Raw genomic sequence first — 22,391 nt, forward strand, 5'->3', positions numbered from 1 at the left:
GTTTTTGTTGCTCTTTCCTAACATCAGCTATCTGGATTTGGGTGAAGGAGAAATGGGGGAGGTTTGGGCAAGTTGCTGTGGGGGGTGCAAAGCTGTTGACCGGGGTAGGGGGAGCCAGGTGGAAACCAAGCCCAGCCTTAGAAAAATGCTTATTGAAATTCTCGATAATCATAGATTTATCGAAGGTGACAGTGTTTCCTAGCCTCAGTGCAGTGGGCAGCTGGGAGGCGGTGCTCTTATTCTCCATGGACCTTTTTTTTTTTTGAGTTTGTGTTACAGGATGCAAATTTCTGTTTGAAAAAGCTAGCCTTGCTTTCTTAACTGCATGTATATATTGGTTCCTAACTTCCCTGAAAAGTTGCATATCACGGGAGCTATTCGATGCTAATTCAGTACACCACAGGATGTTTTTGTGCTGGTCAAGGGCAGTCAGGTCTGGAGTGAACCAAGGGCTATATCTGTTCCTGGTTCTACATTTTTTGAACGGGGTATGCTTATTTAAGATGGTGAGGAAAGCACTTTTAAAGAATAACCAGGCATCCTCTACTGACGGAATTAGGTCAATATCTTTCCAGGATACCCGGGCCAGGTCGATTAGAAAGGCCTGCTCGCTGAAGTGTTTAAGGGAGCGTTTGACTGTGATGAGGGGTGGTCGTTTGACTGCGGACCCATTACTGACGCAGGCAATGAGGCAGTGATCGCTGAGATCCTGGAGGAAGACAGCAGAGGTGTATTTAGAGGACAGGTTGGTCAGGATGAAATCTATGAGGGTGCCCGAGTTTACGGATTTGGGGTTGTACCTGATAGGTTCCATGATAATTTGGGTGAGATTGAGGGCATCTAGCTTAGATTGTAGGACGGCCGAGGTGTTAAGTATGTCCCAGTTTAGGTCACCTAACATTACAAACTCTGAAGATAGATCGGGGGCAATCAATTCACATATGGTGTCCAGGGTGCAGCTGGGGGCTGAGGAGGGTCTGTAACAAGCGGCAACTTATTTCTTGAAAGGTGGATTTTTAAAAGTAGAAGCTCAAACTGTTTGGGCACAGACCTGGATAGCATGACAGAACTCTGCAGGCTGTCTCTGCAGTAGATTGGGCACAGACCTGGATAGCATGACAGAACTCTGCAGGCTGTCTCTGCAGTAGATTGGGCACAGACCTGGATAGCATGACAGAACTCTGCAGGCTGTCTCTGCAGTAGATTGCACCCTCTTTGGCAGTTCTGTCTTGGCGGAAAATGTATACACATACATGAAGGCATTTTTCAGCTATGATTTTACCACTCAGAATCCAGAATGGATGTGACAATGGAGCCAGCACAGGATGTAATACACCCTTACAACAATCACCTTTTTGTTCTTCTTGACTTGTTATCTGGTAAACTGCTACTTTGTGTCAAGAAAAGAGCCTCAATTAGGGGTTAGTGTACTCCAGTAAAAAAGGGCTGGTTTAGATGAAAAACTATTGCCCTGTGTCCCTGTTCATATATGGGCATGAGAGACTCGTCACTGGTAGAATTGAGTTGGCACTTTACTGGCCCAAACACCCATAGACCCACAAGGTCAGTAATTAGTCATACATTTTTTTTTTGCATTGATGAATTTTGTCTTCTAACTGTCCAAGAATAAGATCCAAAGTGTTAGGAAATATTTGTTCCCATAAATACAAAGGAGGATGTCTCTCCTCATACCTCACTTTAGTCAGACTGCCAGACTGTGCACCACTGAGCCAATCAGGAGAGAATACATACAGGTCAAAGGTGCCGATTGAGAGTCAAGGGGTGTGTCTGTGCCTTTTGGATTACTCTCTCTTTACAGAGAACCCCTGTGGTTCAAGTCTGCTCTGCACATGTCTGAAAGTGACAGAGCCAGCAGCCAAGAGTTTTTCACAGTATGGAATAAAAAAGTATTACACTTATGAATGTATGTAAAATGTATTAGATCCAGTACAATGGAATAACTAAGACCTGAATTTGAATGCAGCGTGTTCCGATTCCTCCTTCTCTTTCTGTCCAGCAGGGTCAACCAAAAGCACTTATACTGGGGAAGCAATATAGAAATGTATTGATCCCTGATTTTACTATTAAATGACCCATATTACAACCCTCATACCTCTTCACAAAAATGTACCTAAATCAATTTTGGAAAAAGGAATTTACTCACAAAAGATGTTTGGAATTTATTTTCCCAGTTAGAAACAGTAGGCCATGCATCAAATAACTATTTTCATCAGAAAAAACGAACCCTCAAATATGCAATATTGCATTTTGTAAGTTGTCTGCAGGTGGCTTGTTGTGAATGCACTCAAATATCAAGTCATTATCAGGTTATGTAAACTGCATTCTAATACTCAACGTAGAAGGATTTGTCTTAATGTACAGTATATGAAAGTGATGCTATAAAAAGGAATCTTTCACGTTTTCACTGACAAATCACTGCCTATTACTGTGATTAAAAAGAGCATATGAAACATAGTTTTTCATGAGGCCTACCTGTGTGCCTTCCTTTAAACACCTCTGTTCGAACACCTCTCCTGTCCTTGATCCATTCCACATACAGCCATTTGCGGATCTTTTCAGTGTCCATGGGAAAGATAGTTATTGCGAGGATGGAACATTTGTTGACTTAAAGTTTTTTTTAAACGCCCATGTAAAATGAAGGCCTGCAAAGCTTACAGGTTTAAGTCTAATAGCATGAGATGAAAGTACAAACATCATAGTGTGCAATGTGTAGACCTACTGAGTGGACATTCTGAACCTTGTTTGAAGTCACCAGGTCACATGACCAAGGAGCTATTGAAACTTTACATTTGGAAAAATTCATGTAAAATCTTGTGAGATGACAATTGACAAACTAAAGGGTGTGCAATATAGAAGGGTAGTCAGTGGACATTCTGAACCTTGTTTGAAGTAAGTGTGTCACATGACCAAGGAGCTATTGAAATTTGAATGTAAAAAAGGTTTGTACTTTGTTCACGCTCTAACTAATTCAACTAGGAATACAAGAGCTGCTCACATTTCTACATGTTTATTAGCTTTGGAAAGCAAATTAGTGTCTAAATCATGAAAATAAGACCTGTGCAATGTTGTGCGTAATTTTTCCAACATCATGACACTTATTTGGAGTCTGTGGCTCAAGTGGTTTGAAAGCGCGAATATCCGTTGAATATCGAACTTGAAACTGTCTTTACCTCGGTCTGAAATCTGTTTTTTGGATTACTTCCTTACTTGTATCGCTCATGCAAATGAATAATGGAGGCTGTTAGGTGCGTGATAGCCTAACCTTGCCTGAAACCGGAGACCTATGGTTTAGCTCAGCAGGCTAACACATTCTTGTCAAATTGGTGGCGTGACCCAGATTTTAAAATTTTAATTTTATTAACAACAAATCAATACATAAAGCACATGAGGGAACACAAGCATACATAGATAACAAACAATGGACAATCGAGCTAGGGGGTACAATATCACATTACAATTACACAAGGACCTTAAGGGACATGCATATACTTACAATTCTAACAGCTTTTTTGTTAATAGAGCATTTAACCGTCTTAAAATACAGTTCAATTTATTTTTGTAGGGTACGAAAATGTGGTTTTCTGTTTGTAAATTTACATTTGTGTATATGAAATTTGGCCAAAAGAATAATGAAATTAATTACATAAAAATGTTTCAGCTTATTTCTATTGTATGTAAAGAATCCAAACAGTACATCTCTCCACAATAGTGTAAAATCTTCATAAATGTGTTCAGTTATAAACCTACTGATGTCTTGCCACAGTTTTCTTACATGCATACAATGCCAAAAAAGATGCAACACTGTTTCTGGGTGGTCATTACAAAAGGAGCCATTTGAGTTGATGTTGTCCTTAAACTTCTTCATATAGTGGTTGGCAGGATAATATTTATGAATAATGTTAAAGGAAACTTCCTTAAATTTATTAACAAGTAGGTATGTGTGTGGCAATATCCAAACTTTTTTCCAAGAGATATTATCAATAAATCCATTCCAATAAGGCATGACATAAGGTATAGATACAACATCCTGCTGAAACAAGGTTCGTATCGCTCTGTTCTTGAATGGACCAAAAGAGAAACAAATCTTTCCTACTGATGAGTCAACAGGGTCAATAGAAGGTAGGCTCTGAGGGTCAGGTCTTGACACGTTCCTGAATAACATAGCAACACCTGAGGGAATGGCATCTAAAACAATTGCAAAATCTTTAGGTGTTACAGGGACCTTGTAAAGTGATAAGAATTCTTTATAACTTAAAAGACCCTATTTACCAGTTGGCTCACCAATAATATTATTTGGAACCAATATTCTAAAAACAAAGACAATATACATTTACATTTACTTTAAGCATTTACCAGTTGGTGCTTCACCTTAAGACATAGTGGAACAGCCACTTTACAATAGTGCATCTAAATATTTTATTTCTTTATCCTATCCTAGGTATTCCTGAACCTCCGGAATATGATTGACTAAAAATTGGGGGCAAAGAAGTTTTGACTTTTTTCCTCAAACAATATATCCCTTGTTTGGGTGTATTCAGAGCCTGGAGGTACTAATTCCCCTCACATCTGCACCATGGTCTTGGAGAAAAATGGAGAGAGCGGAGGAGCGGGGTGTGTTATTCCATATAAATATCTGTGTGGAAAAAATTGAAATTAAGAACCATGACAAGAAAACCTGCCGATGAAAAGCAGAAAGTTTCACTGGAACTTTGTCAATATTATAATTGCAAAACAACATGAAGTTAAGACCACCAAAAGTAGAGAAGACATGATGAGGAATAAAATTCCAGATAGAAGTGGGTCTTCTTAGGAATTGTTTTATCCAATTGATCTTAAAAGTATTATTTAAAATTCAGTCCACCAAGTGTTCATTACAACAGTTTTCCTAATGTAATGGGTATGGTTTCTCCAAAGAAAGTTGAAAAGCATCTGGTCTATCTCCTTGCTTATTTTACTGTCAAGATATAAAGATAGAGTGCCATATGTTAGTCTAGAGATACCTTCAGCCTTGGTTATTAGGACTCTACCTTTTAAAGATAAGTCCCTCTGTAGCCATTGATTTAGCTTCTTTTAGGGTTTTTTAATAAGAGGGTTAAAATTTAGTAAGCCTCTAGACTTCTTATCCTTTGTAATGGTTATGCCTAAATATGTAAGTTCTTCTTTTACTGGAATACCATAATATGAAGGTGTCACACAATCTTTGACAGCCATGAGTTCACATTTCTTAATGTTAAGATATAGACCAGACGCTTTGGAAAAGGATTGTATCACATTGATCGATATGGGAATTTGGTTAGCGTCTTTCAGGAAAAGTGTAGTATCGTCAGCCAGCTGGCTTATAATAATTTCTTTACCAGCTATGGAAATACCTTGTACAGGACTATTATTTAAAGAATTTGCAAGAAGTTGGGTGATTAATAAAAAAAAAGGTACGGAGAGATAGGACAACCTTGCCTAATTCCTCTCTTTAACTCAAATCTAGGTGAGGTGCCATATTTTAAACTTTCTGCTTTTCATCGGCAGGTTTTCTTGTTATGGTCCTTAATTTATAAACACAATTCTTCTCCACACAGATATTATATATGGAATAATCGGGATATATTGTATAAAAATACCTCTCTGTTTTTAGAATATTGGTTCCGAAATAATATCCTATTGGTGAGCCAACTGGTAAATGCAGAGGGTCTTTTACTCAGTTATAAAGAATTCTTATCACTTTACAAGGTCCCTGTAACACCTAAAGATTTTGCAATTGTTTTAGATGCCATTCCCTCAGGTGTTGCTATGTTATTCAGGAACATGTCAAGACCTGACCCTCAGAGCCTACCTTCTATTGACCCTGTTGACTCATCAGTAGGAAAGATTTTTTCTATTTTGGTCCATTCAACAACAGAGTGATACGATCCTTGTTTCAGCAGGATGTTGTATCTATACCTTATGTCATGCCTTATTGGAATGGATTTATTGATCATATCTGTTGGAAAAAAGTTTGGATGTTGCCACACACATACCTACTTGTTAACAAAATTAAGGAAGTTTCCTTTAAAATTATTCATAAATATTATCCTGCCAACCACTATATGAAGAAGTTTAAGGAAAACATCAACTCAAATTGCTCCTTTTGTAATGACCACCCAGAAACAGTTTTGCATCTTTTTTGGCATTGTATGCATGTAAGAAAACTGTGGCAAGACATCAGTAGGTTTATAATTGAACACATTTATGAAGATTTTACACTATTGTGGAGAGATGTACTGTTTGGATTCTTTACATACAATAGAAATAAGCGGAATCATTTTTATGTAATTAATTTCATTATTCTTTTGGCCAAATTTCATATACACAAATGTAAATTTACAAACAGAAAACCACATTTTCGTACCCTACAAAAATAAATTGAACTGTATTTTAAGACGGTTAAATGCTCTACTAACAAAAAAGCTGTTAGAATTGTAAGTATATGCATGTCCCTTAAGGTCCTTGTGTAATTGTAATGTGATATTGTACCCCCTAGCTCGATTGTCTATTGTTTGTAATCTATGTATGCTTGTGTTCCCTCATGTGCTTTATGTATTGATTTGTTATTAATATATATATATATATATATATATATATATATATTTTAAAAAAAACCTTGCCTGAGACTTGATAAAAGGTAGCGTTAACCTAAGACCTAGGCTTTAGCTCCGGGGATAACAGTATAGTGGAATGCAGAGTAGAAGACATGTAAAAAGTCGATTAGGCAGAAGTTGGATTTTCAGTACTAACCAAATGAACAATAATGATCTATTCCATTCTATTCTATTTCATTTCATATTATACCGGTTATTCTACAAGAGGAACCTTTCATTTCTAGGGTTGTTGGCGGAATGTCTTATATTGAGACAGGATGTGGCGTAACCAATTTAGACGTGGTGTCGTTTCCATAGAAACGATGGCCGTTGCCAGGGAAGTGAGTGCTGCGTCAGTGTCATGATGAGCCATTTTTACATTTTAAAAGATTAAACATTGACGGTAAACAACCAACAAAACTGTTTAGTTAGCCACATTATAGCAAGCTGACTGGCTAGCAACATGGTAACACTAGCAAAAATGCGGCCACAAAGACAACAGACCAACAACAATACAGCCATTATAGAAAGGTGTCTTTCTCCCACGGTAAGAACGACGTGTCCACAATAAATAATCTTTACTTCCTCTCTGTCTTTATAAGGCAAGAGTTAGCAAGCTAGTTAGCTTATCCAGAAAGGTAATGCAACTCTGTAACAGTCACATAAATGAGCAAGATTGCTATCTATCTAGCTGACGTTACAGTGGCTGGGTTGCATGTTGTTGCTCCACAAATGAATGAATATTATCAAGTGGTCTTGGCTTTGTTGTTGTCACCCTATTGTTACAATTGCCAGTCTTATGTTGCCTCATCCTTATCTGTCATTCCCCACAGGTCAACAGCTATAAACTGCACTTTACAGCAGTGAACTCTCAAATAGAGAGAAATGTTCAGAGACCAGTGAGTTTGCGTTTGTAGGGAGATCCAGAGTGAGGAGTTGTGTTTATACTCATGTCCCCATTCCCCAAATGATATTTTTAATGAGACAATGCATGAACATGGAAAGCATGACATTGTGTCTTGAGTGCCTTTTAATTATCATCATTCTATATTTCTAAGTCATTAAATGTTTTATTTGACAGCTGGACGTCCGATGGTCTAAAGACTTTACAAAAGAGATAAACATGGACACCATGAAAATGATTCCACCAAGACAAGGTACCACCTGACTAAATTACAAGACACTGTGACCTGTCTCTGTCTTACCATTTACTTTTCTCTCCAGACAGCAGGCCTAATGCACACAGTGGCCGTGGCAGGCCCTGTGCCAGCGTTTGTCAGTGAGTTTATGGGCCCTGAGTGTCCCCTCCTACTCCCAGCTGCTGCTCTACCCAGTGGGCTGACTGGGGACCCGGGGCCACAGCCACACAGAGTGAAGCCTAGGAGAGCAACCCACAGTGCAGGGGCCATCTACTCCCACAGTACCTCACCCCTCACCCTGCCAACTGGTGAGTGGCCGCCCTCAGGATCCTCCCCCTCTCTTCAGCAGTGCCAGCCCCCCTGCTTTTTTTCATGGATCAAAGGCAGTCTAATGGAACATTCTGCTCTGTGCTCAAGTTAAACATTTCTGGACATGTAAATCCTGATTATTATGAAAAATGCTTTTCTGAACAAATGTGTCTTTGTAACAGGACCAGGTGATGCCATAACATTGAGTGAGAATTCTCTCTCTGGTTTTCCAATTGCCTTTCGTTCCTGTGATGATTGTGCTTTGAGTCCTGAGTGAATAGATTTGGACAGGTAGGCTAAAACACTCATGGCTTTGTTTGTTCAGTGGTCTTTGTTGAGTTTCTCAGTACACTGTCATGCAATAGAATGCTACTTTTGCAATTGCTTGGATTAACCAGTAGGGTGCAGCAAAGTCCCTCATAAAGATGATCCTGCCCTCTGACAAGTGCATGTCAACATTGCAGGCATAAAAGAAACACCTGAAACTAGATCCTCTACATACTGGTCTTGATGAGAAGAAGAAAAACTGTCGGGGGAAGTTCTCTTCTGCACTATTCAAGCAATCCAGTAAATTTGGAGGAGGAGTTAAGATGGAGTGTGGCTGGGCACGTTCAGCAGGATTGAACGTTTTAGAACATTCAGATAGAAATAGGCTATGTAGATCAAACTTGCATCTCTGATATGTAGAATAAGGAATCACATCAGCTCTATTCACGGCATTTCTATCTGCAACGTTCGAGAACGTTTGGCAACTGAACAAGTCCTGTCACAGGCTCTCTTTCCAATTCCCCTGAAAACCGGATCATCCGTTTGTTGGGGACTCGGCAGAGACTAGTCAACAATAAACCATATCCATAGCCTCATCCACTTAGAATAATGAGATATCCTGAACCCTGCGTGCCAGTGTTGGCAGACAGTGTGGTATCAAGTGGCATGTACCTTCTTTACTGTGAGCCCTCTCTCCTCTGCATCATAACAAGATAATACAGGGTCATCCTCTCACAGAGTGGTGTTGTTGACAATGCTTTTGTGTTTTGAGTGTCAGGCGTTGTCTGGAGGAGTGTCCCCTGCTGGAGGGCATGGGTAGGCTGCGGCTGCTTATCTTTCAGCACAACCTCATCACGCACATCCACAATCTGTCTCATCTGCGGCACCTGGCCTTCCTAGACCTGTATGACAACCACATCTCCCAGATGTCTGGCATCTCAGCCCTGGCCTCTCTCAGAGTGCTTATGCTGGGTAAGAACAGGTTTGTGTTACGTCTCTCCAGCATACAAACAGAAAAATAGGATAGGAGCTCCCACTCATTTCAGTGCTTTTACAGTGCATGGTTTGAAGGACAGTTTGAAGGACAGATGAGAAAAATACTTTTACCCCTTTTTCTCCCCAAATTCGTGATATCCAATTGGTATTTACAGTCTTGTCCCATTGCTGCAACTCCCATACGGACTCGGGAAAGGCGAAGGTCGAGAGCCATGCGTCCTCTGAAACACAACCCAACCAAGCCGCAATGCTTCTTGACACAATGCCTGCTTAACCCGGAAGCCAGCCACATCAATGTGTCGGAGGAAACACCTTACACCTGGCGACCGTGTCAGTGTGCATGCGCCCGGCCCACCACAGGAATCGCTAGAGCGAGGTGGGACCAGGACATCCCTGCCAGCCAAACTCTCTCCCTAACCGGGATCCCATCGCTGAGGTCTGGTTTTGTTCCAGAATCTGTAAAACCTGACATTTGTCTTTTTAGAACCCACTTTCAGAACAGTCCGCGAATTTCTCCCCAAATTCGTGATATCCAATTGGTATTTACAGTCTTGTCCCATTGCTGCAACTCCCATACGGACTCGGGAAAGGCGAAGGTCGAGAGCCATGTAAAGCAAAGCATACCACAGATTTAGGTTTCTGATAGAATTTCCAGGGGACTGTAACCTAACTTCCCTAAGTTACGGTTTGGTCTGTATAGACAATTCTGGACGACAGGACAGTGGAAAACAGTCAACTTCCCATCAGTAGAAAATAAATTCCTACCTCTCTTTGACAATCCCATTTCCTGTGCCTGGTAACCATTCAGTTAGCAGATGGGATACCAGCTCTTTGTCATAGTAACGTTGTGTTATAGGAGAGATATCTTGTATAGAATACCAGAGAGGATGATGTTAATATTATTGTCTGTTTAATGTTTTGCAGAATCCAGAGGATATGCAGTCTGGATAACCTGACTAAACTAGATATTCTGGATTTGCATGGCAATCAGGTACCATGTTTCAAACCTTTAGAAAATTATAACTTCACTTACATTCCTTTTTGTTCTCTAAATATACACCCACATGCATTTATTGTCTGTGATGTTGTTTGCAATACTGTGACCATTGGGGGACTGTGATATTTAGCTGTGAGGTTCAGTAAGAGCAGAGAGGCACTACCACCTCCCCCATACTGCAGGTTGGTTACTACGTCACTGACTCTGGGCCCCTACAGTTAAGCTCAAGCAGGCTTGGCTGCAGGAAAGCAAACGCATTAGTTCCTGTTGTGAGGCTTTTGAGTACATTCTATATTCAGTCGTGTGAAGGCAGTGAGTTATATTTGTACTTTTAGTTGAAACTCAGTGCTCTCTCAGCCATTGTTACTTGAGTACTTTACCAAATTAAAACATATTTAGGAGCTTACTCCCACACATCCCAGTCTTGCTCTGGGTTACCTTACAGTTCTTCTTCAATTACTGTAATTTCTCTAACAGGCAAGGCTATTTCTGTTCCTTTTACAATGAAGGAAAACTTGATAAAGCTGTTCTACAACTCATGAATGGTAAGTTGAGCGAAGGCCGATTTGATGAGCTTTTCTCCTTAGATAGGCCTACAGTATGATCTGGCTGCTGTCACAACGTATTAAAAGCCTGTGAAGAGAGGGGATCACAGTAATGCTGGTGTCAAATCAGGATTTTGCCAGCACCTGTAAAAAGAGGATAGGATTGAAAAGTAATCTGTCCGCAGTGCTGGTTGTTTGAAAGGTGCTGCCAGTATATCGCCCACATTGCTCCAGTGAAAGTCAACCCAAAGTCCCTGTGAGACTCCTCTCTCTGACTCCGGCTGCTCTTTTTCATGTGTCTCATCCTCTCATTCCCAATTAAACATTGGTTTCTGTTAATCTACCCAGCAGCCGTTGTTTTCCAGTGACTTCTGACCACGAAACATACTGTGTCTTCCTCTTTCCCTTACCACATTTGTACTTCCCAAAGCACAGCAGTGTTTAAGTCACCTATGTATGACCACAAATAAGGGATCATTTCTGCCCTTATTTCAAATTACCCCTGCCTGGCCTCTCGTTTTACCCAGAAGGGAGATGTGCTCTGGGGATAAGAAGTTGTCGTATTTCCAGTTTGTTGGAAATGTTCAAGAGGAATATCCTCTTTGGGAAGGAAGGACATTCAAGCCCATTGACCAGGTCCTGGAGTTAGAGGATGACATCATATTGTTAAATAACCTGTCCTTCCATTGGTTGAGTGATGGATTGTGCTCACAATATGATCCTCTGTATCTAGTACTATCTAGTACTTCCGGCGCCGACAGAGATGGCCGCCTCGCTTCGCGTTCCTAGGAAACTATGCAGGTTTTTGTTTTTTTACGTGTTATTTCTTACATTAGTACCCCAGGTCATCTTAGGTTTCATTACATACAGTCGAGAAGAACTACTGAATATAAGATCAGCGTCAACTCACCATCAGTACGACCAAGAATATGTTTTCCGCGACGCGGATCCTGTGTTCTGCCTTACAAACAGGACAACGGAATGGATCGCATGCAGCGACCCAAGAAAACGACTCCGAAAAAGAGGGAAACGTAGCGGTCTTCTGGTCAGACTCCGGACAAGGGCACATCGCGCACCACTCCCCAGCATTCTTCTTGCCAATGTCCAGTCTCTTGACAACAAGGTTGATGAAATCCGAGCAAGGGTAGCATTCCAGAGGGACATCAGAGACTGCAATGTTCTCTGCTTCACGGAAACATGGCTTACTGGGAAGACGCTATCCGATGCGGTGCAGCCAACGGGTTTCTCCACGCATCGCGCCGACAGAAACAAACATCTTTCTGGTAAAAAGAGCGGCGGGGGCGTATGCCTCATGACTAACGAGACATGGTGTGATGAAGGAAACATACAGGAACTCAAATCCTTCTGTTCACCTGATTTAGAATTCCTCACAATCAAATGTAGACCGCATTATCTTCCAAGAGAATTCTCTTCGATTATAATCACAGCCGTATATATCCCCCCAAGCAGACACATCGATGGCTCTGAACAAACTTTATTTAACTCTTTGCAAACTGGAAACCATTTATCCGGAGGCTGCATTCATTGTAGCTGGGGATTTTAACAAAGCTAATCTGAAAACAAGACTCCCTAAATTTTATCAGCATATCGATTGCGCAACCAGGGGTGGTAAAACCTTGGATCATTGTTACTCTAACTTCCGCGACGCATATAAGGCCCTGCCCCGCCCCCTTTCGGAAAAGCTGACCACGACTCCATTTTGTTGATCCCTGCCTACAGGCAGAAACTTAAACAAGAGGCTCCCACGCTGAGGTCTGTCCAACGCTGGTCAGACCAAGCTGACTCCACACTCCAAGACTGCTTCCATCACGTGGACTGGGACATGTTTCGTATTGCGTCAGATGAAAATATTGACGAATACGCTGATTCGGTGTGCGAGTTCATTAGAACGTGCGTCGAAGATGTCGTTCCCATAGCAACGATAAAAACATTCCCAAACCAGAAACCGTGGATTGATGGCAGCATTCGCGTGAAACTGAAAGCGCGAACCACTGCTTTTAATCAGGGCAAGGTGTCTGGTAACATGTCCGAATATAAACAATGCAGCTATTCCCTCCGCAAGGCTATTAAACAAGCTAAGCGTCAGTACAGAGACAAAGTGGAATCTCAATTCAATGGCTCAGACACAAGAGGCATGTGGCAGGGTCTACAGTCAATCACGGACTACAAGAAGAAACCCAGCCCAGTCACGGACCAGGATGTCTTGCTCCCAGGCAGACTAAATAACTTTTTGCCCGCTTTGAGGACAATACAGTGCCACTGACACGGCCTGCAACGAAAACATGCGGTCTCTCCTTCACTGCAGCCGAGGTGAGTAAGACATTTAAACGTGTTAACCCTCGCAAGGCTGCAGGCCCAGACGGCATCCCCAGCCGCGCCCTCAGAGCATGCGCAGACCAGCTGGCCGGTGTGTTTACGGACATATTCAATCAATCCCTATACCAGTCTGCTGTTCCCACATGCTTCAAGAGGGCCACCATTGTTCCTGTTCCCAAGAAAGCTAAGGTAACTGAGCTAAACGACTACCGCCCGTAGCACTCACTTCCGTCATCATGAAGTGCTTTGAGAGACTAGTCAAGGACCATATCACCTCCACCCTACCTGACACCCTAGACCCACTCCAATTTGCTTACCGCCCAAATAGGTCCACAGACGATGCAATCTCAACCACACTGCACACTGCCTAACCCACCTGGACAAGAGGAATACCTATGTGAGAATGCTGTTCATCGACTACAGCTCGGCATTCAACACCATAGTACCCTCCAAGCTCGTCATCAAGCTCGAGACCCTGGGTCTCGACCCCGCCCTGTGCAACTGGGTACTGGACTTCCTGACGGGCCGCCCCCAGGTGGTGAGGGTAGGCAACAACATCTCCTCCCCGCTGATCCTCAACACGGGGCCCCACAAGGGTGCGTTCTGAGCCCTCTCCTGTACTCCCTGTTCACCCACGACTGCGTGGCCACGCACGCCTCCAACTCAATCATCAAGTTTGCGGACGACACAACAGTGGTAGGCTTGATTACCAACAACGACGAGACGGCCTACAGGGAGGAGGTGAGGGCCCTCGGAGTGTGGTGTCAGGAAAATAACCTCACACTCAACGTCAACAAAACTAAGGAGATGATTGTGGACTTCAGGAAACAGCAGAGGGAACACCCCCTATCCACATCGATGGAACAGTAGTGGAGAGGGTAGCAAGTTTTAAGTTCCTCGGCATACACATCACAGACAAACTGAATTGGTCCACTCACACTGACAGCGTCGTGAAGAAGGCGCAGCAGCGCCTCTTCAACCTCAGGAGGCTGAAGAAATTCGGCTTGTCACCAAAAGCACTCACAAACTTCTACAGATGCACAATCGAGAGCATCCTGGCGGGCTGTATCACCGCCTGGTACGGCAACTGCTCCGCCCTCAACCGTAAGGCTCTCCAGAGGGTAGTGAGGTCTGCACAACGCATCACCGGGGCAAACTACCTGCCCTCCAGGACACCTACACCACCCGATGTTACAGGAAGGCCATAAAGATCATCAAGGACATCAACCACCCGAACCACTGCCTGTTCACCCCGCTATCATCCAGAAGGCGAGGTCAGTACAGGTGCATCAAAGCTGGGACTGAGAGACTGAAAAACAGCTTCTATCTCAAGGCTATCAGACTGTTAAACAGCCACCATTGAGTGGCTGCTGCCAACACACTGTCATTGACACTGACCCAACTCCAGCCACTTTAATAATGGGAATTGATGGGAAATGATGTAAATATATCACTAGCCACTTTAAACAATGCTACCTTATATAATGTTACTTACCCTACATTATTCATCTCATATGCATACGTATATACTGTACTCTACATCATCGACTGCATCCTTATGTAATACATGTATCACTAGCCACTTTAACTATGCCACTTTGTTTACTTTGTCTACATACTCATCTCATATGTATATACTGTACTCGATACCATCTACTGTATGCTGCTCTGTACCATCACTCACTCATATATCCTTATGTACATATTCTTTATCCCCTTACACTGTGTATAAGACAGTAGTTTTAGAATTGTTAGTTAGATTACTTGTTGGTTATCACTGCATTGTCGGAACTAGAAACACAAGCATTTCGCTACACTCGCATTAACATCTGCTAACCATGTGTATGTGACAAATACAATTTGATTTGATTTGATTTAGTTGACACTAGCGATAACGGCTGCTATTCAATGAGGACAAGGCTACAACATTTTTTATCCCTTGAGAGTTTTTGAATGGCACTACATTTATTGTATCAGGAATGCAAGGAGTAGCAGTATATGATGTCTACAATGAATTACATTAGAAATTCAGAATCATTCATCAAACAGACAATATTTAACTTCATTATGAAACTATTTGAAACTTACAATGCACTTTGCCATTTTTATTTTAAGACATATAAAGGACAGATGTGACCCTGCCTGCAGAGCAAATGTCCCTATAGGACATTAAGACTTCAACAGTGCCCTGACCTCTCATGTTCCTCCTCTTTAAAATGAGCGCGGAAACACTGTAACATATTTTGGATGCGTGATCCACCCCAACAGAAAGCAGTTCTACAGTTATCTGTAACATAACCCAGTTAAATATTTTCAGATGAGATGATCTAATCTGCCCTGACGAGAGATGTAAAATTACTGTTCAGTGAAAGATACAGCCAGTGTGGAGTGGACCCTCTGGCTTTTTTTAGCTTTGCAGAGGATGATGTCCCAGTCCCAGCCAGGGCTGAGATGAGTTTAGCCATGTTCTGACTTGTGTTAAAGTGGACTTGAGACAGAGAGAATGCTTTTCATTGGAGCCATGGTGGAACTGTGAATCAAAGAGAACACCACTGGGAAGCCTCAGTTGGAGTGGAACATTACCTCACTCTGTTGTATTTGTCAGCAGTCATAACAAAAGTTGTTTCAATCTCAACGTCTCTTGCCTTTCTCTCTGGTCTCTGTCCAATAACAACAGTATTATGAGAGGCATTTGGGGGACTTAATACACCTGGGCCTATTGTCAGAACTCCATAACTGAGATACCACCTCTACTATTCACTACTGGCAGCTGGACAACATACTGTACAAATAGACAGCTATAATAAAATGTATTTATAATCAATCAAATGTATTTATAAATCCCTTCTTACATCAGCTGATGTCACAAAGTGCTGTACAGAAACCCAGCCTAAAACCCCAAACAGCAAGCAATGCAGGTGTAGAAGCACGGTGGCTAGGAAAAACTCCCTAGAAAGGCCCGAACATAGGAAGAAACCTAGAGAGGAACCAGGCTATGAGGGGTGGCCAGTCCACTTCTGGCTGTGCCTTCCAAATAATATAAAAAATGGAAAATGAACAAATGTACAGAAAGATCAGTGCGAAGGCCAAATTACAGAGGAAGAACTTTTTGAGGCTATTAAATCCTTTCAGTCTGGAAAAACCCCAGGGCTTGATGGCATACCGGTAGAGGTATATCATGTATTTTTTTATATACTAAAAGCTCCATTGTTAGATTGTTTTAACTACTCCTGTAGAAATGGTAGTCTATCAGGTACTCAGCAGGAAGGTCTGATTTCTCTATTATTAAAACAAGACCCAGATGGCAAATATAAAGATCCAGTCTATCTAAAAAAAACTGGAGGCCCCTTACACTTCAATGTTGTGATCCAAAAATACTAGCAAAATGCATAGCACTCAGAATTAAATGGGTTTTACCAGGTATTGTTCATCCTGATCAGACAGGTTTCTTACATGGACGACACATTGGAGATAATATACGACAACTAATAGAAGTAATAGAATATCATGAAACATATAAGAAGCCAGGAATGGTATTTATAGCAGATTTTGAAAAGGCATTTGATAAAGTAAGACTGGATTTTATTTATAAAAATCAATTTCGGTAATTCTCTTATAAAATGGGTAAAAATAATGTATAGCAACCCCAGGTGTAAAATAGCAAATAACGGCTACTTCTCAGAGAGTTTTGAATTGTCAAGAGGAGTTAAACAAGGGTGTCCGCTGTCACCATATCTATTCGTTATGGCCATCGAAATGCTAGCTATTAAAATCAGATTCAAAAACAACATTAGAGGATTAGAAATCCAAGGCTTAAAAACAAAGGCGTCCATGTGTGCCGATGACTCAAGTTTTATATCAAGTCCGCAAGCTGATCCCTGCAATGTGTCATTGAAGATCTAGATAACTTTTGTGTACTCTCTGGACTAAAACCTAATTATGATTAGTGTACAATATTACGTATTGGATCTTTAAAAAATAACACTTTTACATTACCCTGCAGTTTACCTATAAAATGGGCTGATGGTGAAGTAGACATACTCGGTATTCATATCACAACAGCTATAAATAAGCTCTCCACAATGAATTTCAATAGAAAACTTGTAAAAATAGACAAGATCCTGCAACCATGGAGAGGTAAATACCTGTCTATTTATGGAAAAATTGCCTTGATTAACTCCTTAGTCATATCTCAGTTTACTCACTTACTTATGGCGCTGCCTACTCCTGATGATTCGTTTTTCAAATCATATGAGCCAAAAATATTTTGCTTTATCTGGGACGCTAAACCAGACAAAATAAAACGTGCCTATCTATATAATGAATATGAATTGGGTGGGTTGAGATTATTAAATATAAAAACACTAAACCTCTCTCTAAAAGCTTCACTAATTCAAAAGTTTTATTTGAACCCTAAATGGTTCTCAAGTAGATTACTAAGAAAAGCTCATCCATTGTTTAAAAATGGCCTTTTTGCCTTTGTGCTGATTGTCATGTCTCATTTTCGATTAATTGAAATTATACTTTTTTCAAAGTATCTCTCTTTTTCAATCAAGCATTGCAGAGCTGGCTACAATTTTAATTTAATCCCCCTGAAAAGACATGACAAATATGACAACAAATATTATGGATGAACTCTAATGTGCTGGTTGATAAAATACCTGTATTTATGCGAAAGATGTTTGAAAAGGGTATTTTGTTCTTAAATGATATTGTAAATTGGAATGGTAGAGTTATGTCCTTCATGGAGTTATCAGAATTGTACGGAAGGGTCTGCTCAATCCAAGAGTACAACCAATTGATTACAGCATTGCCCCAAAAATGGAGGAGGCAGGTGGCAGCAGGAGCAGGTAGGGAACTTGTCTGTCTGCCTAATATAAAGGATCAAAACTAGCGAAGGAATAAAAATAGCATAAATAGGAAAGTATACCAGTTTAATTTGAGGACCAGGATGTTGACAACTGTGCCAAACAGATTGCAAAATAGTTGGGAAGAGATTTTTGACGTACTGATTCCATGGTATGAGTTGATATATAAAACAATGCAATATTCTAGACTTCGTGCTTTTCAGCTAAAATGATTATATAGAATTCTTGCCACCAACAAAATGTTGAATATTTGGGGCATAAAATCATCGAAGCCCTGCAGATTTTGTTGTGAGGATACAGAATCAATAGATTCTGGTCTCAGGTTCAGGAATGGCTGAAAATGCATAGCATTGATCTAAAATGGACCCTAGAAATAGTACTAATAGTACTAATAGTTAGGAGATCTGGAGAGACCGGGTCAGTCAATTACTAATATACTAATACTCTTAGTAAATGTATGTATCTTCAACTCGCAGGCTGTGGATTCTATTTGATTAGATAGATTGAAATTGTATGTTAAACATCACAGCATAGTTGGAAGATATGTGTTGCTTAGAAACCCGAAGTGGGTGGCCAGCAGAGATAGATGGGATGGGCTGAGGGAAGCTGAGGGTTGGAATGTGGAATTGGAGACAACTGGGGGTGGAGTTGCTGTGTGAGAGATAGAATGATGGTCAAAGATAAAAGTTAAGTGGCAGTGTTTTTACAACTAATGCCGGTTTGCCTGAGGCTGATGCCGTGCAGGTGTTTGTACACATGCATATACACACACTCCCATTCAAATAAACACATAGAAGAACACACACATACATGTAATAATGCCAGACATGCACACAAACATACAGTTGGCATTGCTGTTATGATTTTAGTTGTCCTTGATGTCCTTTGTTTTAAATACTTTTTTTTTGCATTGTTTTTTGCTGTTTTCTTCTGTCTTCTCCTTTTTTCTCTTTAGTTCATTCTCTTGGTTGTTGGTTCATTGGAGGGTTCTTGGGGGTGGGGATTGGAATTCATTTAATTTAATTTTTCTTCCTGGGGGGGACTGGGAGGGATCTCGAATGGTTGAGGAACAGCTATTGGGGATCTTGGAGGGGTCTGATTCACGTTTTTTGGCCTGGATTGGTCAACATGCCCTTGAGCAGGGCATTGACCCTGGATGCTTCTGTGTGTCGCTCTGAATGGGCATTTGTTGGATGACTGGTATGATGTAGTTGTTGAGTGGCTTCGTGGCTTCACTGCAAGTATATTGTATATTTCGAATATTCAATAAATAAAATGTTTTAAAAAATGTTTTTAAATGGAGCACTATAGGAGAAAGCCCTGCCTCCAGCTGTTTGCTTAGAAATTCTAGGGACAGTAAGGAGGCCTGCGTCTTGTGACCGTAGCGTATGTGTAGGTATGTACGGCAGGACCAAATCGGAAAGATAGTCAGGAGCAAACCCATGTAATGCTTTGTTGGTTAGCAGTAAAACCTTGAAATGAGCCCTAGCCTTAACAGGAAGCCAGTATAGAGAGGCTAGCACTGGAGTAATATGATCAAATTTTTTGGTTCTAGTCAAGATTCTAGCAGCCGTTGAAGTTTATTTAGTGCTTTATCCAGGCTTTATCCGGGTAGCCAGAAAGTAGAGCATTGCAGTAGTCTAACCTGGAAGTGACAAAAGCATGGATGAATTCTTCTGCATAATTTTTGGATAGAAAGTTTAAGATTCTTGCAATGTTACATAGATGGAAAAACATAGCATAGCACTGTTGCACTGGCCTTAGAGTGCTTCGGCTATGAAAGCACTGTCTGGTCAAGCTATGAATGAGGAGAGTCAGAGAGAAGAGTGTGCCTCAGTATCACTCATGAAAGGGCTTTAGATGTGGAGAGCAGGCTGTCACCCCCCTCCCTCCCCTAAATGGAAGGGAAAAGTAGAGGCCCTTTTAGCTAGAGCTCTATGCAGCTTCTGTCCTTTAAATGATGTTCACTGTTCATTTAAAGATTCTGCCCTAAGCTAACAACCATACTCAGTCTGTCTTGATTCATGTCTACTTGCATCAAGCTCACTGCAGGAGCCTTTCAACCTTTGACCCCGGAGTAACATGCAGTGTATCATCATCATCATCATCAAGGGAAAGGGAACCCCCACAGCCAGCCCCTCAGTAGTAGTTAGTTCTGGCTTGTATCCCACATGGCATCCTATTCCCTATGTAGTGCACTACTTTTGACAAGTGCCATATGAGCCCTTGTCAAAGGTAGTGCATTACATAGGGAATAGGGTGCCATTTGGGAAGCATCCCTGACCTCTTCCTGAAATGGAGAGGACACAGGTCTGAGTGGCACACACCTCACAGCCCCACACTCAGACTGACAGACAGGCAGCAACCGGGGAATCCCCTGGGCCCTGAAGTAGTTTGTTTCATTTTGACAAGAGGCCCTACAGTTCCCCCTCAACCAGAATGAGGCCAGGGCCACATTTCACTACTACTGACCCTTTTGGATTTTGGATGCCTTTTGGACTCATGGTTCAAAGAGAATACCGACTTTGTTTTCACATCGAAATTGAGGGTTGAGGGTTGAATTGGATGGTAACATTGTATGTTAAAAATTCAAAGATAGGTATAATTTAAGGTGTAATTTATTTTGGGCTGTTTTTAGCAGAGAATATGGAATGGCCTTAGGCTAGTAAATCAGGGTACACAGGTGTCTGCTCTACTCCGCTGTACTCAAGTTTTATTTTGCACAACAAACAGAACTGGCATGTCTCATCATTTGATTTAGACAACACAGAGCATATTCTCAACACTGAAAATCACCCTTATGGCCCCTATCACCTCCCCAATATATTTACAACAGCACAGCCTCAAGACAAGCCCCTGAAGGTGTGAGTCTAGTCTTTCATTCGTCATGACTTAAGAGAACATTTCACCAGTTTATCACAGTGATGTTTCTGTCTGTGTTTCCCTGTGCCTTCAGATCTCCCAGATAGGGAACCTCTCCCACCTGTCTGAGCTGCGCGTGTTGAACTTGGCAGGGAACTGCATCTCCAGGGTGGACAACCTGCAGGGCCTGGACTCACTGACCGAGATCAACCTGAGACGCAACTGCATCTCCACTGTGGTGAGGGAGAGGAGAGGCCAATGGGGACAGCTAGTCTTACTTGGAAAAATAAATTGCAGACAAAATACTTTACAATTTACACTACTGTTCAAAAGTTTGGGGTCACTTAGAAATGTCCTTGTTTTCCATGAAAGCATGCATGAAATGAGTTGCAAAATTAATAGGAAATATAGTCAAGACATTGACAAGGTTATAAATAATGATTTTTAACTGAAATAATAATTGTGTCCTTCAAACTTTGCTTTCGTCAAAGAATCCTCCATTTGCAGCAATTACAGCCTTGCAGACCTTTGACATTCTAGTTATCACTTTGTTGAGGTAATCTGAAGAGATTTCACCCCATGCTTGCGTGTACTATTTAATGAAGCTGCCAGTTGAGGACTTGTGAGGCATCTGTTTCTCAAACTAGACACTCTAAACTACTTGTCCTCTTGCTCAGTTGTGCACCGGGGCCTCCCACTCCTCTTTCTATTCTGGTTAGCACCAGTTTGCGCTGTTCTGTGAAGGGAGTAGTACACAGCGTTGTACGATATCTTCAGTTTCTTTGCAGATTCTCGCATGGAATAGCCTTCATTTCTCAGAACAAGACTGACGAGTTTCAGAAGAAAGTGCTTTGTTTCTGGCAATTTTGAGCCTGTAATCGGTCACACAAATGCTGATGCTCCAGTAGTCTAAGCTAGTCTAAAGAAGGAGTGTTTTAATGCTTCTTTAACCAGGACAACAGTTTTCAGCTGTACTAACATAATTGCAAAAGGGTTTTCTAATGATCAATTAGCCTTTTAAAATTATAAACTTGGATTAGCTAACACAACGTGCCATTGGAACTGTCACGACTTCCGCCAAAGTCGGTTCCTCTCCTTGTTCAGGCGGCGTTTGCGGTCGACGTCACCGGTCTTCTAGCCATCGCCGATCCACCTTTCATTTTCCATTTGTTTTGTCTTGTTTTCCCGCATACTTGGTTTACATTCCCTCATTACTTGACGTGCATATAACCCTCCGTTCCCCCCATGTCTATGTAAAGTGTATGTGCACTTCAGACTGGTTTGCTACGGCTTATTTCAACCTGTATTTTGTTGTTCTGGGTGCAGTTTGTTTTGCTCATTAAACTGCTCCGGTTGTTACCCAGTTCTGCTCTCCTGCGCTTGACTACCCTGCAGCCAGTTACGCACCTCTTACAGGAACACAGGAGTGGTGGTTGCTG

At 41.5% G+C, this 22,391-nt stretch overlaps 1 pseudogene; it reads left to right on the forward strand.

Annotated features, from left to right (window-relative positions):
- Window positions 1-6,947: 6,947 nt before the first annotated feature.
- The window catches only part of LOC115113754 (leucine-rich repeat-containing protein 49-like), a 59,069-nt pseudogene continuing 43,625 nt past the window's right edge, over window positions 6,948-22,391 (forward strand).

The sequence above is a fragment of the Oncorhynchus nerka genome, linkage group LG28, assembly GCF_034236695.1.
Source record: "Oncorhynchus nerka isolate Pitt River linkage group LG28, Oner_Uvic_2.0, whole genome shotgun sequence".
In the NCBI taxonomy this organism is placed as follows: domain Eukaryota; kingdom Metazoa; phylum Chordata; class Actinopteri; order Salmoniformes; family Salmonidae; genus Oncorhynchus; species Oncorhynchus nerka.